The following is a 19,991-nucleotide window of genomic DNA, read 5'->3' as shown; positions in this document are numbered from 1 at the left end:
AGATGAAGATGGACATTTCATCGTGACAAAAGGGTCATTTGATTAGGAAGACTTACTAATCATAAATATGTTTATATTTAATACCAGAGCCTAAAAAAAACTGTGACAAAGTTAGCAAAGAAATAAATGGATTAAACTTCAACAATCATAGTAGGTTTTAACATTCTTCCATCATCACTTCAGAGAAAAACGAGACAAAAAATTACTAAGAACAGATGATCTGAATATTCCAACCACCTTGACCTAATAAATATTTATGGATCACTATACCCCTCAATTAAAAAATATACATTCTTTTCAAATGCACATAAGTTCATCAAAATGTACCATATGTCAGCCATAAAACAAGTCCAAATAAATGTAAAAGATGTGCAATCACACAGAGTATGTTCTATGACTATAAAAGAAATACATTAAAAATTATTCAGATATTAAAAAATCCATCTCTTGTAAATTAAATGACACATTTAAAATAATACATGAGTCAAACAACAAACCATGATATAATATTACAAATAGAATAAAAATCCCAAATAAACATCAAAATTTGTGGGTTATAGCTAAAACAGTGTTTAGAGGGTTTAACTGGAAATGCCTGTTTTAGAAAAAATGAAAGTTTAAAATCAATGACCAATTTTACTCCTTGAGAAGCTAGAAAAGAAGGGTAAAATAAACTGAAGGAAGTAGATGGAAAGAGATGATAAATATAAGGAGAGAAATCCACAAAATGGTGGACATAAAATAGAGAAAAATTAACACAACTAAAGGTTCTTTGACAGGAATAGCAAAATTTATAAAAACTTATCTAGTTTTTCAAGAAAACAGGACAAATAAAGCACCTATGTCAACAGTGAAAGAGGATTTATCACTATAGGTATTACAGACATTAAGAAATTACAAATCATTATGAAGAATTTTATGGCCATCATAAACAGCCTAGATGAAATAATTATATTATTTGATATGTAACAATTTTCAAAATTGGCATTTATTAATAATATGAAGAGCCCAGTATCTATTGAAGAAGTTGAATTTGATAGCTAAAATCATTTGCAAAAGAATATATCAGATCCATTTGTTTTACTGGTGAATTCAAGGAATAAGAAAATACTGATCTTATACAATTCTCTTCAAAAAAATAGGGGAAGAGGAAACACTTCCAGACTCACATTATGGTAGAGATTTTACTAGGATATTACTCATAGATCTTACACAATACAAGAAATGTTCAGATCAATATTGCTCACAAAAATAGATGTAAAAAATCTTCAATAAAGTGTCAGCAAACCAAATTAAACAATTTATAAAAAAATAATATGCCATGTCAAGTAAGGGTCTACCAAAGGAACAGAAGGGTAGGCTTTTCTTTCAATTTAACAGTGCCTTCCTCACTTTTCATAGAGCAATTTCTGCAATAGCTTTGCGACTTTGGAAATTTGTAACTATTCACATAGAAAAAAACAGCTACAGAGATTAGAAAACTGAAACTCAAAGACTGCATCATAATATACGTTTTTAAAGCCATGGGTAAATTGGAAATATAACTGTGTCTCGGTTCAACTTCTTTATCTGTATTTTGACTGGAGAGGAGGTGCGCTGGGTGGCAGGGGTGTGGAAATCTAGAAAGACGAGAATTAGACTTTTCTTTCTTCCATCTCCCTAATCAGTAAGCACCAGCCACCTTATGTAATGGAACTGAGATTTCTAAGGCATCACTTCTAAATATGAACCACACTACAGGGAAGTCATTCATCTAAAACCCTGCTCAGAAATGGCATTCTGGACAGAAAATTTCTTCCAACTCTCTAGTGAACACAGTTGGCTGTGTGTTTACACATAAACAAGCAAAAAAAATTAAAAGTGTATCATGAATTTTGAGTCACGTATTTTTTTTTGTTGTTTATCTTTTTTCAATTAATTTTTAAATTTAAAAATATATACAACAACAAACACAAACATTCTTAACTTATGATCATTCCATTCTACATATATAATCAGTGATTCACAATATCATCACATAGTTGCATATTCATCATCATGAACATTTCTTAGAACATTTGCATGAATTCAGAAAAAGAAATAAAAAGACAACAGAAAAAAATTCATACATACCATACCCCTTACTCCTCCCTTTCATTGATCACTAGCATTTCAATCTAAACTTATTTTAACATTTGTTCCTCCTATTATTTATTTTTATTCCATATGTTTTACTCTTATGTTGATAAGGTAGATAAAAAGAGCATCAGACACAAAGTTTTCACAGTCACATTGTGAAAGCTATATCATTATGCAATTATCTTCAAGAAACATGACTACTGGAACACAGCTCTACATTTTCAGGCAGTTCCCTCCAGCCTCTCCATTACATCTTGACTTACAAGGTGATATCTATACAATGTGTAAGAATAACCTCCAATATACCCTCTCGACTCTGTTTAGAATCTCTCAGCCGTTGACCCTTTATTTTGTCTCATTTCTCTCTTCCCCCTTTTGGTCGAGAAAATTTTCTCAATCCCTTGATGCTGAGTCTCAGCTCATTCTAGGATTTCTGTCCCGCATTGCCGGGAAGGTCCACACCCCTGGGAGTTATGTCCCACGTAGACAGGGGAAGGCATGTGAGTTTGCTTGTTGTATTGGCTGGAGAGAGAGAGGCACGTATTTTCAAAGTGTGGGTCTTGGGACTACCTGATTCAGACCTAGAGCAAAGACACTTAAATTTTGGTTGCCCAAGAAATAAAGAAAATGTTTATGTAGATATTTTACAAAGCTATCAATGTTTTAATGTAGCTATGTGACTCTAATTACTTAAGTTATCTAATTCCTAATTTCTTAGGGCAAAATGAGATATTTGAATAATATTGCTGATGTCTAGTTTTTTTTTATTGTTTTCTGTTTATTTTGTTTTGTTTTTTTTTCAGCTATATTTCAGCTCTATTGTATTATATATATAAAGTGTATATAAAATACACTTTACTATTTTCTGGTATTAAAAAAAAGTTTGACTAGTCAGTGACTCTACTCTAGCTGTTTGACAGATCACCTGGAGAACTCATAGCCTATCTCTTCTTGGGCCCCAAATCAGTCTAATTGAATCCAAATCTCTAGGAGTTGGATCAGTGTTATATTTCTTTTAAAACACTCCAGGTAGTTCTAGAGAGCAGCCCAAATTGAGAATTACTGGCAGATTGTTAGCAAGGCAATTTGTGGTTCTAAGATTCCCCAGTGCTTAAAATTCACCTTTTAATTAAGTTTTGCTTACATTTCTTTCCCATTTAATTTTTGTTTTTTTCAGTTGCATAAGTGCTTCTTTTCTCTCTTTTGCTTTGTAGGAAATAGCCACGAATAGGAGCAAAATACCTAAAACAATATTTCACAAATGACAGGCTATAGACCTATGACAAAATTTGCCAAAGTTTGCTATGGTAACAGAGGAAACTACAATACAATAGCCAATTTTCCGAAAAGGATTTTTTTTCAGTTTAAAATATTTTCTTTATACTGAGTTTTTTATGCTTTTGGTGTTAGAATATTTTTTTTTAAGAATTCATGGTGAAAGCAGATAATTGATGTTTTAGCAACTCAATTTTGAAAAATAAATTTTGTCAACTCTACGTAGGTCTCCATTTTATTTGTGAAATGCTCTGATCAGAGAAATCCAAAGTTTAGGAAGCACTGACTTAAATAAATGAGCCAGTACCCTAGCCCTTCTTTGACCTGCCTCTACCCCAATCATGGAAATCACACACTGATGAAATTCTTGGAGAAACCAGTAATAGGTAAGTCTGGGAGACTCTGTAGATCTCCATACTGGAGATTCAGAACCACGATATTCTAGTCCCTTGGGCATGGCTGATCAGAACTTGACCCCACTGGACTTAAACTAAACAAATTCCTGGGATCCCAGAAGGCCGCATTGGTACTTAAATTAGTTTGTGTCCATTGGTTAGTTGTCTTTTTAAAAAATATGAGTTAGATTTCAGGAAGAATGTTAATTAGTGGGTCATGAGATTCCCTTAACTTCACTGTGAGCATTTCAGGCATGGGGACTATAAAAGGATTTATCTCACAGGTTTGCTCTGAATATCCATGGAGATAATACATGTTAATCATCTAGAACAAGGTGCAGTACGTACACTGCACTATAGATATAATATATAATGCACACAGACACATTTATCGTATATGCCAGGGTGAGAATCAAAACCTTCTGAAGCTTTTAGAGATGGATATTTGCCTACCATGGTGGCAGTGCCACCCCCAAGGGTACCAAAGGTGCTGTGACCCCACCCAGATGCAGACATTACAGGAATTTTGGCCAGGAGACACATGGGGACTTGACTAGGTGACAAGCTAGAAATTACTGATAAACCTTGGCTAGTAGGGCCAGAACTGGGGTGGGGGGGTGGAGTGTCTTCAACCTTCCTGGACCTTTACTCAGCTCTGAGAGGAGTCAAGGGCAGTGCCCTGCAAGCAGGACTTTTGGAGGGCTGACCTTCAATGACACTGAGCTTTCAAATAGATATCGGACATAGAACAGGGTCCTGGAGGCCTCTTGCCATACAAGGGATTAACTCTCTTGTGGTTGAATCACGGAAAGGTTTAGGGAATACTAGGAGAAGGACTAGGATTCACAAGGCAGCCAGTTCTCAGGAAAGTAATATTTGTCAGCCCCTACCATTTTATTTCAATTCTAAAAAAGGTGAACCATACCACTGGCAACAACTAAACATGACCCATGCTTGCTTATATATTGCTCCTTATCGATGTGGTATATTACATTAATTAATTTTCTTGTGTTGAATCACCCTTGCATACATGGGATAAAACCCACTTGGTCTCGGAGTATAATTCTTTTAATGTGCTACTGGATTCAATTTGCAAGTATTTTTTGAGCATTTTTGTATCTATATTCATTAAACATATTGGTCTATAATTTTATTCTCTTGTGGTATCTTTGTCTGGCTTTGATATTAGGGTAATGATGGCTTCATGGAATGAGTTAGGTAGCTTTCCCTCCTCTTCAGTTTTTTTGAAGAGCTTGAGCAGACTTGGCACTCATTGTTTTTATTAAATATTTGGTAGAATTCACATATGAAGCCATCTGGTCCTGCACTTTTCTTTTTTGGGAGTTTTTTGATGACTGATTCAATCTCTTCACTTGTGATTGGTTTGTTAAGGTCTTCTATTTCTTCTCAAGTCTATGTTGGTTGTTCATGCTTTTCTAAGAAGTTGTCCATTTCATCTACACTGTCTAGTTTGTTAGCATATAGTTGTTCATAGTATCCTCTCATCGTTTCCTTTATTTCTGCAGGGTCAGTATTTATGTTCCCCTCCCATTTCTTATTTATTTATTTGCATCCTTTCTCTTTTTCATTTTGTCAACCTAGCTAAGGGTCCATTAATTTTTTTATTTTTTATTTTTTTTTGGCATGGGCAGGCTGCAGTAATCGATCCTGGGTCTCTGGGATGGCAGGCTAGAATTCTGCCACTGAGCCCCCATTGCCCACCCCATTAATTTTATTCATTTTCTCAAAGAACCAACTTCTGGTTTTGTTGATTTTCTTGATTGTTTTCATGTTCTCAATTTCATTTATTTCTGTTCTAATTTTTCTTATTTCATTCCTTCTGTTTGCTTTGAGGTTAGTTTGCTGCTCTTTTGTTTCTCCAGGTGAGCAGTTATTTTCTTGATTTTTGCTCATTCTTCTTTTTTAATATAGACATTTAGGACAATAAATTTCTCTGTCAGCACTGCCTTTGCTTCATCCCATAAGTTTTGATGTGTTGTGTTCTCATTTTCATTTGCTTCCCCATATTTACTGATTTCTCTTGCAGTTTCTTCCTTGACCCACTGGTTGTTTAGGAGTATATTGTTTAGCCTCCATATATTTGTGAATTTTCCACCCTTCATTCATGATTGCCAACTTCATTCCATTGTGATCTGAGAAAATACAAAATTATTATTTGTATAATTTCTATCTTTTAAAATTTATTGAGACCTGCTTTGTGTCCCAAAATGTGGTCTCTCCTAGGGATTGATCCATGAGCCCTCAAGAAAAATGTGTATCCTCTTACTGGGTGCAATGTTCTGTAAATGTCTGTTAAGTCTATCTCATCTATTGTATTATCCAAAGTCTCTGTTTCCTTACTAATCTGTCTAGACATTCTGTCCATTGAGGAGATTGCTGTTCTGAAGTCTCCAACTATTATTGTAGCAGTATCTACTTTCCCTTTCAGTGTTGTCAGTGTTTGCCTCATGTATTTTGGGGCACTCTGGCTCGGTGCATAGATGTTTATGATTGTTATGTCTTCCTGTTGACTTGTCCCTCTTATTAATGCATAGTATCATTCTTAATTGTTTTACATTTGAAGTCTAATTTGTCTGATATTAGTATAGCTATCCCCCATTTTTTTTCTGGTTGTTGTTTGCATGAAATATCTTTTTCCAAACTTTCACTTTCAACCTCTTTTTTTGTCCTTAGGTTCTGAAGTGAGTCTCTTCAGCCTATAGATGGATCCTGTTTTTTTTTTTTAATCCATTCTGCCAATCTATGTCTTTTTTTTTTAACCTATGTCTTTTGATTAAGGAGTTTAAGCCATTAAAATTTAATGTTATTTACTGTAAAGGTAGCATTTCTTCAACCATTTTGTCTTTTGAAATCTATCTGCAATCTTTTATTTTTATTTTTCTCTCTTTTTACCCGATTATTTGCCCTTTCTTCTAATCTTTATCTCTATAGTCATCTCCAAACCTCTTTCTCTTTTCTTTTCCTATTTGCCTGTAGTGCTCCCTTTCATATTTTTTATAGAGAGGTGTCTTGTTTACACTCTTTTAGTGTCTGTTTATTTGTAAATATTTAAATCATCATTTTTGAAGGACAGTTTTGCCAGAGAGAGAATTCTTGGTTGGCAGTTTTTCTCTTTCAGTATCTAAAATATGTCATACCACTGTCTTGTCATCTCCATAGTTTTAGCGGAGATATCCATACTTATCTTATTGAGCTTCCATTGTATGTGATAGATTGCTTTTCTCTTGCTGCTTTTATAATTCTTTATCTTTTATGCTTGTCGATCTGATTAATAAGTGTCTTGGAGTAAGTCTATTTGAATCTATTCTGTTTGGGGTATGCTGCACTTCGGGGATCTATAATTATATATCTTTTATTAGAGTTGGGAAAATTTCAGAGATTATTTTGTCCATTATTCTTTCTGCCCCTTATCCCTTCTCTTCTCATTCTGAGACACCTGTAACACAAATATTCATGTGTTTCCTGTTGCCATTCAATTCCCTGAGACCCTGTTTATATTTTTACATTCTTTTCCCTGTCTGTCCTTGTGTGTAGGATTTCATTCTGTCCTTTAGCTCACTAATTCTTTCTTCTGCCTCCTCAAATCTGTCTCCATTTTGTTTTTCATCTCTTCTATTGTGCCTTTTATTCCCGTAAGTCCTGCCATTTTTTTTCTCCAAGCTTTTACGTTCTTCTGTATGGACACCTCGTTTCTTCTCTATATCCTTCATCTCTTTATTTTCCTTCAGCTCATTGAATTGATTTAGAAGATCTGTTGAACATCTTTAATTCATTGTTTCAACTCTTGTATCTCAGTTGGGGTGTTTGTTTGTTCCTTTGGTTGGGCCATATCATCATGCTTCCTGGTATGAGTCATGATTTCCTGCCGGTGTTGAGGCATCTGTGTTTCTTGCTTAGTTTTCTCCCTTTTGCCTGGGTTTTTTTGTTGGTGGTGGTGGTTGACTTTGGTCTCCAGCTGTTTCCCTATCTTGCCAGTCATTTGTCACATTGGCTCTGCTCCTGTTCTCCCCCCAAGCCAGATGCCTACAGCTGCCTGGCCCAAGGATGGGACGAGGCACTGGGCACCATGGCAGCTTCTCTGTCTGTGGGTGAAATGAGTCCACTAGATCCCAGTGCTGCTCTGTTTTTTGCCAGCTCACGAGACCTGGGTTTGTTTTAGGGCACTACTTTAACAATTGGGCCATCTGTATTTCTCCACCAAAATAGGGATGTGCTCCCATGCAGGGGTTCTAGACCAGCTCCATGAGGTCTAAGACATCTTTCTGAAACTTCTCTGAAAAAGCCCTTCAATTCCCTTGCACTTCCGTTGTACCAGCAGATGACACTACTTGATAACTTTATCATCCTCAGAACCTATTTTCCTAGTAGCCCCAGTTACATCAGGCTGGATGGTGCTGAGACTGTGGGCATTTTTTCCCTCTATTTATTGGCCAAAATCTGGCTCAGTGTGGGGCTGTTTTGTGGCAGAGGACTCCCCCATGTGACCCGGTCCTCTGTCAACTCTCAGGTAGGCATCAGTCCACCCACTGCTATTTCCCTCAGGGATGGGGGAATGGTTTTCTGACCCAGGGCTGGAAATATAGACTGTCTACATTTTCTGAGTCCTTATCCCTCACTTGAAATTCCCTCCCCCATCCTTTGAGTCTCCAAACAGTGGGGGTCTGTCTCACTGCTGTGACAGAATTTATATTCTGTGTCCTCAGTAGGAGTTATCCTCCCTGCTGATTCTGGGCCTTTTCCGTGCTGTGTGTGAGACTGAGTAAGGGGGAGGGCAGAGAACTGGCTGCTCTGGTACAGAGGTTTCCTGTCTGATAACATTCTCTCTCTTCAGCCTGCACTTGTAGGGTCCTTCTTCAGTTTATAGCTTCCTCCAGAGTTCTGAAAAATTCAGAATTGTCCTTTTTATTCATTGACTCTCCAGGGAGAGACTTTCAGTAACTGTTTATGTTGCCATGTTGATGATGTTACCCCTTATTCTACTATTGATGAATTTAATATGTCTCCCCAAATTTGCTTATGTAATGAAATTGTCAACTAGCATTCTAGTGCACATGTTTTTGCACATGTGCAATTGTTTATATAAAGTACATTTTTATAATTAATATTTATTTTGAAAGAAATTATGATTTTTTAAAAGTCAGGATTGATTTTTTTTTCTCAGCCAGAATTTATAAAAGTTCTTGTTTCCTCAGATCCTCACACTTGCTATCACCAATGTTTGTCATTTTCTAACAATATAATAGGAGAAAATTGTCTCTCTTAAAAATATATCTTTTTGTAATTTCTATATTTGAGCATTTGCAGTTGCTCTTCTGTGAACTGCAAGTTGGTAGAGTTTTTCAGTTTTCTCTTTGGCCTCTGTTTTTATTCTTATAGGTTTGTAGAAATCACATTTTTCACTTCTTAGAGAATATGAAGTCCTAGAATGTTTGAATTGACTAGTTGATGGTTAAAGAATCAGGAGAGCCCATCTTATGATGTAATTTTCTGGATTGCTAATTCCACACTTTCACCCTGACTCTGATAAAAAGCAAAGCAATTATTGAGTGGCATATAAGTTAATGGATGTATTCCTGATAAATATGTATTCAAAACTGATTATATTATTATAATAAAGGTATTTTATAGGCATATCATAGGTGGATTAGGGGGCCCTTCACTCCTTCCAGGCCTTTGCTCAGTTCTAAGAGGGGCCAGTTATAAACTATTATATATAATTTTGTATTCCTAACTAATATAGTCATGCATATATAGACATACAGAGAGAGATAACCAGTTAGAAATGCATTCAACTATGAGTATGAACAAAATCTACCCACAGTGACTTAAACATGTAGGGAATGAATCTTATGCAATAAAATACTCAAGACTGCATGGTTTGAGACTGATGTAATTATTCTGAGCAGTCACTGGGGACATGGGCTTCATCCACCATACATCTCTGTCTTTCTACCCATGGAAAGAGTCTTGCATTTCCCAGGATTACACTTGCATTCCTGGATAGGAGGAAAGGTAAAGAGGAAAGGTTCAAGAACAGGGCACATGCCAGCTTATTACTAAACAAAGGCAGTGGATTCCTTTGACTGATATTCTTAAATGACCAATTCCTGAGACATCGGGGTTTCAAAGGGAGAAAAAGTTTATTTCTAGACGTGTAACATATCAGATGGCCTAGTGGCCTAAAATCTGTCTCTCCAAACTTCAGTAATTCTGATAGTTTTAGAGAAGAAGATGGGCAGGGTTTGGGATAATGAGCACAGTGGCCCCAGATGATGTAATTAGAGGTGATCTGGTTATTGAGTGTGCACAGATTGATTATATGCTTAGTCACAGAAACTATGTAAGAAAAGGTGGCCTTAATATGATGGTGGACATGATTTTTAGTATTATAATGAGATATAGATAATGAGTAGGTTAAAGTCTAAGCTACTGCACATGTCAGGTAGGCCCATTTTGGTTAGATCCAGTCTCGGTTGTCAAGATAACTTTGGACTTAGGGTGGGTTAGTTCTGGGCTGAAAGACTCTAATATTGAAAATCTGGATAAATGGATGTAAATCAAAGTTTTTACAATCACAGGGACAGAAGATAAAAACTATAAAATCATTATCAGAGATCAAGGCAGCTGGATTGCATTTTAGAGATTAAAGAATATCCACATAATGATTCAGTAATCAAAATCAGCCCTTAAATCCTAATTTCTCAATAAACTGAGAGTATACATTTTGAGATGTTTTCTCTGAAACCTCTCCAACAGATTTCTAATTCTTCCCTTTTGTAACAATTACATCACCTGCCCACTCCTAGCCACCCAGCACAAATGAGTCTGGGAATATGAGGATTTGTTTTCCTGCTCCTAGTTTGGGAGAGGACAAAGGGAAAATGCTTTTTAGTGGCTTTTAGTAGACACTCACTACTTCTGCTCTGATAACCCTTTACTGAGCACCACTGCCTGGGAAAACCATTTCTGGTTTTTTTGCAAAGGGTTTGAAGAGCATGAGAGAAGGAAAGACTTTAGAGCAGCAGATGGGCAGGCATCATTACCTTTGTTCACAAAGATCAGAACTCGCTGGCCCAAGGGTTCTATTCTAGCTAGTGACTAGAGAAGCACATTTGCTGCTTCTCATTGTCCATGACTTAAATTCTCATGTCTGTTTGGGTCTATCGTTGGGCTGGGACTGTTGTAAATTTGTGAAAACAACAGCAACAACAATATTATTTTTCATTATCACATTATCTCTTTTAAATTCAATAGAATTATTCAAAATTACTCATTATTTTTCTCCATTATTCTGATAGAGAAAACTGACATATAAGAGATTAAGTGCTTGTTCCAAGATTATACCAATAGCCAGTCTATTGCAGAGATCAGATCTAAACCTAGGCAATTTGACTCCATCTTCTGAACTCTTAACTGCTCTACTGTGATGCCAATAATACCGCTGGGCTGAGAAGGACAAAGCTGAAAATTACAGAGAGGACAGAAGGCTGGACAGTCAGGAGAATACAAGTTAGAAAGACCTCAGAACTTGTTCTAGAAGCCCCTTGATCAGATATCTGGAGAGGAAATGGAGAGACCAAAGACAAATTGGCAGAAAAATTCTAGGGTGACTGTGAGAGAAAAAGTTCATGGGAATAAGAGGAAAATAAACTTGGGAAGCAAGGAAAAGTTTAAGGAGTTGTCATGGAGTTTGTTTGATTTTCTTTTGACTAGTGGATGATGCAAACCTCCGCCAACCCACCAAAGTCCCTTTATTCTGTTATAAAGACATGCTTATCACATTTAGGCACAGCTAATGCTTGCGAAATGGGCCTGCCTGAAGATTTTCTTTTTTCATTGTGGTTCCACTACCACTTCCTTTATATCTTACTCACCTAATAAGTTCAGACTGCATTTCTCCATAGGCAGTTTTTTTTTTAAAAGGTTTTACAGTAGGACTCATATTGTGTCATTGGGTCTGTCTGTTTTAAAGTGAGATAAAAAGCATTTACATTTCCAGGATGTCTTATATTTGGTGATATCCAAGCCACATGATTCAACCTTTTGAAAGCTTCACCCAAGAGCTGGACATGGAGATGGACGGAAACCCAGACTCATGAGTTAACCAGCATCATGGGTGGGCCTTGACAGGCTACAGTCAGAGACCCTAAATTAGACCTAAAAGAGAGAAGGAAATTAGAGAAATAAGCAGAGGCAGTGTTGTCTGCCAGAAAGGGAGGCCCACCTTAAAGAGGAGAATAAAATGCATTTTCCTCTAATTAGAGGACATTTTCTTTAGGTATAGTACTTTTTATTACATTTTAAAATTTTTATTAGTTTGTAAGTTTACACACTCTTCCATACTGGTACTAGTTATATTTAAATTGATGTTTAGATGAACGAAATTCAGATATAGCTTAACAAAGTATGTTTTTCATTCTTCCATATCAAAGTACATGAGAATAATTTGATGAGGATTATATTTTCTCCTGGCTTAAATCCTATTGCAGTTGAGTAATTTCCATCATGTAATGTGTAATTCCAAAAATTAGATATTATTGTTATTTTATTTACAATTGTTGTTGCTGCTGTTTTTTTTAATAACTTAATTTTTCTTAAGAGTTCGTGTTATATTTACTTGCTTCTCTCATCATTCTTGCTTTTTTCATCCTTTACTTTTATTCCGTTATTTTTCATCTTCCTTCAGCATATTTAAAAATAATTTTTTTAGCGGTGATCTGTTTTAGTAAACCTTTCCAATTTTTGTATGTCTTAAGTCTTGTTTTGACCTTGAAATGTGTCTTAATTGAAAATTATTTCCTTGCCTTATACTGAAGATATTACTCCCTTCCTTTTTACTATTGCAATGTCGTGTGTCTCAATATCGATGAACAAACTGTTTTTTATCTTTGGCTGCCTTTTTGTCCATCTCTTTAATGTTTTATTCTTTGGTTTTACTGTAATATTTTGAGGTGACACATTTAAAATAATATTTGAGTTTTTCTAGGCTTCTTGAATATAATGATTCTTGCTTTTTTCCAGAGTAGAGTAGAAAATGTTTAGCAGCTATATTTCAATATGCCTTTTACCTCATTATTTATCTCTTTCTGAAATCCATCTCAGACATATGTATAGAAAATACACATTCTATTATCATCTAGCTTAATATGTTTCATAGTTTCCATCATTTAGTCCCTCTGTGCTGCATTATTTCCTTAAATCTATCTTTAAATTACTTCACTCTCTTTTAGGTTGTTTCTAAGCTGTTGTGTAACCTATTCAATTTCTAATTTTAATTCTTTCGTGTTTTTAAAAAGACTCTTGCAATTTCTCATCTAATTTTTCAAAAGGCCACTGTTGGTAGTCTCTGGATTAGTTAGATACTATATTTAAAACTTTAAACCTACCAAAAGAAGTATTCTCTGTTTTTTTAACCTGATACTTTCAACATCAGCAGTGGTTTTGTCTGTGGTCCTCCATTTAATATTAAAGCTTACTCTTTGTCCTGTTTGTTCATTCCTCACACATTTATTGTGAGCTAATAGTCCTTAAAACATTGTCTTTAAATTCTGACTTTAAAGTCCATTTCTTCAGAGGAGATTTGCATTTGCCTCTCCAAGGGCCAACAGACATTGCCATCTGGGGACCCCTTTAATCTAAATGATCTGCTTGCCATATTTTCAGGTTGTGAAGAAAGAGTAAAATCTCTCTCCAAACAGGCATGAGGTCATAATTGTGGTTAGGAAAACTTTTCTTTTTTATTCCTCCCACTATCCATATGTCTAAATATATTCACATGTTCTGAAAAGAAGCAATTTTTGTTGCTTTTGTGTTTTTCTGCTTCCTTCACTGGATTGTCTTTTTGAGGGTTCAGATTTTATGCAGGGGTCTCTGAGTAGACAGACATCTCATTTTGCACATGCCTCAGGCTTTCTCTTGTGCCTTTAGAATTGTACCCAACTAACCCCAGGCTCTAAACCACCAAGAATAATTCAGCATGCCCAGGACAAATGCAAGCTTTGATGATTGTCCACCCACCCGAATGGGTGCTTTCTCACATTTCTTTCCTCTGAAAAGTTTTCCTTTTTTCTGCTAGCTCAATCATATATTTAAAAATATGTTTTTCTCCAATATTTCATTGACCATTCTATACGTGGAGGGTTTCTCTGAGTATCTAATCTTCTGTATTGCTAAAAAATAAAATCCCAGCTGTATTTGTTTTTGATTAGGAAAATGCAAGTTTGTAAAGTTGCCAATGTTTCTCTGCATTTATTCATAAATTAAAAATAAACTCACAGCTGAAAGGCATTTTGAGAGATATTTGATAACATTATTGTTCTAAAGTGCACTTGTAAACATAAATATGTAAGCAAAAATGGAGACAAACATATGAGTACTGAAAATGAAAGAACTTTGCCTGATATTAAAACATATTTCAAAACTTTGGTAATTCTTAATTGTAAGCTACTGGCATAAGATTAAACATGTTAGATCAATAAAACAAAGTGGAGTTAAGCATTAGGCCCAAATAGGTATGGAAATTAAAAGCAGAATTCCAATACAAAGTAGGAAAAATGAATTACACAATAAATGGTGTTTTAAAGCATTGGCTGGTCATATGGGAAAAATACAGTTGAATCTATATAAGCCAAACAAACTCCAGATGTACTAAATGACTAACATAAAATGCTTAAGAAATTAATATTTTATCATAGGATCAATTTTTCTAAGCAGAATTTAAAACCCAAATTTCATAAACAAAAATGCTGATAATTTTTTTTATTTAACAAATTTCTGGGAAGCCAAAAAGAAAAAGTTATTCAAACTTGAAGTAGTGAGTGAAGCTAAAAAGAAGAAAGGAAGAGAATAAGAGAAAGAGATAAATAGAAGGAGGGATGGGTGAGAGAGTGGTAGATAAGAATAAGGATAGAAAAAAGAGGAAGGAAAGTAGGAAGGGGGGAAGGAAGAATGATGTAAGGAAGGGAGAGAAAGATATAAAGAACACTGAAAGACAAAAATGAGAAACTTATTTATAACAAATACATGATATTAATAACTTCTCATATGTAGAATGATTTCCCACCATTGCACTGTAGACTCCATAAAATTAGTAATCACATTTGTATTACATGATTATGCCATCAGTATTTATGATATATCCTGCCCACTCAGTTTGCACCATTTACAAAAATTGGAGAAAAAAATTAGATTTAAAGTGAAGCAAATAATTTCAAAGAAAAAGACTGGACAAGGAAAACCAATAGGTTCTGAAGGTTAGATGTAATACAAAGAGCAATAAACACTTGAGAATTCACTCAAAACTCTTAATAATGATTGAATAAATAAAAATAGTAAGTGAGAAAAATACTGCATTTTTCAAATCCAAGATTGACAAAGATTAAGACTTTTAAAATTCAGAAATTTGAGAAATTAGAAGCATTTCTTATTAGGAAGATCAAAATGCTTATTACTTTCCACTAACAACTTCCCACTGTCCTAAGGTTATACGTATCTCAGATAGATGAGATACAGCTAAATAAAATAAAATAAAATAGATTAGAATGAACAAATAAAACTTTAATTATTCATGAAGATATGATTTTCTACTTACAAAAAACAAGTACTCCACATACAAATAATTGAAACTAAAAAAGAGATGCTTGCTGGCTATAACTGCAGTATGCAAAACTCAAATCAATTCCTAAAACCAATAAGAATAGTTAAGGAATGTAATTTTTTAAATGGTGGAACTGAAAAGAGTATTAAAATGTATCAAAGAATGAACTAACAGAATAATAAACTTTTAAAATGGAATATTTATATATTTGTATGTATGATGTGTGTGTGTTTGTTGTTGTTATTAAATATTCAGTTTTGGAAAAATTTAGGGCAGCATTTTCAACGTGACCCCCCTTTCATTCTCCCAAGCCCCAAATCCACGGTTTACTCTGGATTATTCTTTCTCTCCCTCTAAATCCTGTTCACCCAGATTGCTGATTTTACCTAAGTGTTTTTTTTTTGTAACCTGTCCCCTTCTTTCTTTCCTCACTAACTCTGCTTAAGTTAAGTAGCTTCAGTTTGGGAGAAAAGTATCTGCCTTCAAATTTCTCCTGCACATTTTCTCCCCATCAGCATGAGATTGCCAGGCTCCCGTTCTAACAAAGGGGAGTGTGTGTTTCCCGCACGTCGCTTCACGTAGGGCTCACCAAGGCTCTGAGAGCCTTCTGGGCAGTGAACACTGTGACACTGACACAGCCTGTGGGAAACTCACTTTCTCTTGAACCCAGGCCTGTTTCCTTTCTCTTCTTCTCTACATCCTTGACTTATATATATATATATCCAGTTTTTTTCCACGTGCGACTCAGGGCCTGGGAAATATGTGATTTTTGGAAGGGTTCTTAATGAGTTTGGGTGTCAAGTCTTCACAGTCAGCTGCTGTCCCTGAGCAGGGCACATCTAGGAGCTCTCTGCTTGGAAACTATGAGCACGGGGCTCAGTGCTAATTTGGCCCCGTTTTCCAAACGTGATGAATACAAAGAGTCTTGAGAATTTCCCACATTCTGAAGTCGTTTGATTTCAACTGCTCCTTCCTTGGCTCGTCATCCTTTCTCTCCCCCAGCATTTCTCTGCTTTGCCCTTCTTGAGAGTATAGCAGCATTTCAGAAGGCATGGAACTGGAGAGACCCGTCCCAATCATACTGCTGGGAAAAAGCACCAACGGGTTCAGGTGTCTCCTTTCAACACAGCACCTTTTTCTGAATTAAAGCACCAGGGCTGCCATCCTTAGAAGCCTGGCTCTTCTCACTTGCCAAGATGCATGAGTCAAAATTTGGCAGCCTCTAGATTTAAAGTTCCCCGAAGCCAATGTCTATAAGAGACACAGTAAGAAGTGGGAACTTGGGTAATTTATCACAAGTGCTTTTCTGAATAACCATGAGAAAAAGTTGTTTTTAGCTTGTTTTCATTTTTGTTTATGCTTTTGCTTTCACCTTTTTCTTTTTAGGAGAATGGAGAGAAATGTTTTCTCAGCATCCCTGATTGATTTTCACAACTTCCTCTTTTCTTTGTATATTTTGCTTATTCTATTAGTACTGCATTTGATCAAGTCTGTAAAATGTGATTAAGTATTCAATTAATATTGACTTTTTGCAGTTTAAAATCATTCATTGATTTGCCCTGAATTGGTGAATCTTTCCAAATTTTAAAATTTCAAAATGCCTCACTTGTGGAAGAGAACTTCTTTTATTCAACAGACTATAATGTAAATTATTTTCTCCAGTCTTTATTGAGGGTGTTGAAATTCAGAAATTTTGAAATTAGATAAAGTTCGAATTCTAGGTGTGATCTTTTAAAATTTGCTCAACTTATGTTTTGACCTAGTGTCCTTTCTTTGAAATGACTATAACTTGTATGCTTTAATATTTAAATACTTAATAAAATAACAAGTGCAAGATAGAATTCTTTGAATTCTTTTCTTTTTTTTACATGAGCAGGCACCGGGAATTGAACCCGGGTCCTCTGGCATCGCAGGCAAGCATTCCTGCCTGCTGAGCCACCGTGACCCGCCCACAAGATAGAATTCTTAAGATGGAAGCAATTCTTTTTAATATTATTAGAAGGTTACAACAAAGAAAATACATCACCTGTATAACTTTACCATTGTAATAACCTAGTATGAAGTGAATTGATACAAACCTTTATAAGATTTCTAGGTGGTGGGAGAAACCATCTTGTGCTGGTTGGGGAAACCGCGACTACTATGGTTCCATGTTGCTTGGCAAGGTGTTGATTTTCTGCATAAGGAGTTGGCAACAAAGGCCTGCCACCTGTGTAATAGGTAAAATTTTATTGGTGCACAGCCACATCCATTCATTTAGATCATACATTTTCAGTGAGGCAATCTCATCCCCAGAGAGGCAAAATTGATTCTTAGGTGGGCAAAGCAATCTTAGATATTCCAATGGTTTGTGATCCTTCAAAGGGCCACAGTATATAAACAGACACACATTATTTCTGTGGTATTTGAATTCCACGTGTCCCATTACATAAAAGATTGTCTACTTTTGTTCTGCAGCCATACATGAAGAATAGAAACAGAGGTGTTGAAAAGAGTATAAAATGTTCAGTGAAAGCCTAGCATTCAAGTCCTTTGAAGCAGCCTGGACAAAACTTGGAGAGCTCTGTGAATTGAGCCAGAGTAAAATTAGGTTAACTAGTTTGTCAGGGACACCTTGACTTTAAGATAATCACGAGGGGAAAGTATAACTCAACCCTTGGCTGGCTCATGCTGCTCTGGGCATACTGCCTTTTTTAATGCTCGTTGAATTTGTCAAGCTCATCCCCACTTCAAGATATTTGCATTTGCTGTTCCTTCTGTGCAGAATAAACTTGCCCTAGATATTTGTAGAAATTACACCTTTACTTCACTCAAGTCTCTTCCAAATACCACTTGTTCAAAGACATCTTTCCTGCTCATTTTTAATTTCGCCCATTAGTAAATACTTGGAATTTGTGTATGTATTTATGCGTATGTGTATATATGTATGTGTATTGTATATGCATGCATAAACACATGTATTTATATGTAGAAGTATGTGTATATGTACATAGACAAATATGTGTATGTGTTTTGAATAATACGAATAATGTGTATACAGTATATGTGTGAGTGTGTGTATGCATGTGTATGTGTCAGGATTGGCTACTACGCAAATAATAAGGCTCTGGAGAAAAGTAAATACCTGCATATTAGGAATTGATCACTTCAAAAATTCCTCTAAAATAAACTTTAAACCAATGGCTAATAAAATTCATTAATGCTTCTGTTACATTAAAGAAACATATTTCGGATAAGTAACGTGAGAAAGTCATATATTTATTTATTCACGAAAGACCTGATGATACACAAAGACTAACTATTAAAATCAGCGCATAACCACATTCTAGTTCAGGACGCTTGAACATGTTCCATCTTATTTAAATCCTGCCATAGTTCCGTGAGTTTATGTAATTACAGTTGGGTTAAAATAACTTGCCAAAGATCCTATAGCATTCAAATAGGGATCGTGAAGTTTTGACCTGGGTCTACCTGATGTTGAAACTCATGCTTCTATTTAGCCTCTATACTTTACAAATGCCCAAACAGCACCTATGCTATGAACTCTGCAGTCAGAGATAATGACTGTGGAAAAACACTATGCCTAACAGCAGACTTGGTTTTTAAATGGGTAAAGAAAATTCTGATCAAAGCTAAATCTGCAAACAATAAATAGGAAGCGACATAAATGCCACAGTGATCTGCTGATATTCTGTAATATACCTCCAAGGTTCCCTGGCATGGCTTTCACCATAGGCATTTTAGGACCTTCCTCTACTAAGGGTCCTGATGTGAGGCAATTGCATTTAACCCACTTGTCCTCAAACACGGTCCAGTCTGCCTAGAAGAGTCCTGTTTATCCTTGTTTTACCAGAATAATAATTAATGTACCAGTTTAGACAATACACTTTATGGTCATCCAAATCACAGTAATAAATATTGATAATTGAACAAAGATTATGTGTCAGGCTCTAAAATCTATTTTAAATGTTTTATGTGATTTTTCTTTAAAAATATCATATATTATTCATATTTTATGACAAATAACCAAAGTTAATAGAAGATAATTCAACAGCCTCAGGTTTTGCAAATCATATATATATAGGTCATGAGCTTGAATTCTAATCCAGGTCTGAATCAAGTTAACAGTTATGCCCTTTCCACTGTCTCAAGCTCCTACATCAAACATGATACCTGTATTTCAGATTATTTTCTCCTAGTACCCTGTGCTTGTCTTTAACAATAGTAAAGCATACATTTTTTACTTTTCTGTCTCCTTTCCTATACTATCTTAAGCATCTCTATAGTACCTAACTAAAATTCTTATACACATGTACATATTCACCTGTATATATGAATATTTATATATATATAGTTATAATTATAAAATGCATCCGTAAATGGCCTATACAGTTGATTTCAGAACACACATATGATCACGTTGTATATTGGTAAAATGCCATATTGAAGCCATTCTTCAGAACCTCAAAAAACAACATATTAAAACATTTTTGAGTTTTAAAAGTCCTTTGCATCACAGTTTTTTGCATCTTCAGGACATGTCTTAGTTTGTCAGAACTGCTGCAACACTATTTTGCCTAAACAAC

At 35.3% G+C, this 19,991-nt stretch overlaps 1 long non-coding RNA gene across 1 annotated transcript in view; it reads left to right on the top strand.

The window, feature by feature from the left end:
* Nucleotides 1-19,991, top strand: part of LOC143686483 (uncharacterized) — a 37,278-nt gene that overhangs the window by 16,295 nt on the left and 992 nt on the right. The window lies entirely within an intron of this gene.

This window comes from Tamandua tetradactyla, chromosome 6 (assembly GCF_023851605.1).
Source record: "Tamandua tetradactyla isolate mTamTet1 chromosome 6, mTamTet1.pri, whole genome shotgun sequence".
In the NCBI taxonomy this organism is placed as follows: domain Eukaryota; kingdom Metazoa; phylum Chordata; class Mammalia; order Pilosa; family Myrmecophagidae; genus Tamandua; species Tamandua tetradactyla.
The sequence above is the reverse complement of the archived record's forward strand: the minus strand, read 5'-3'. Positions and strand labels throughout refer to the sequence as shown.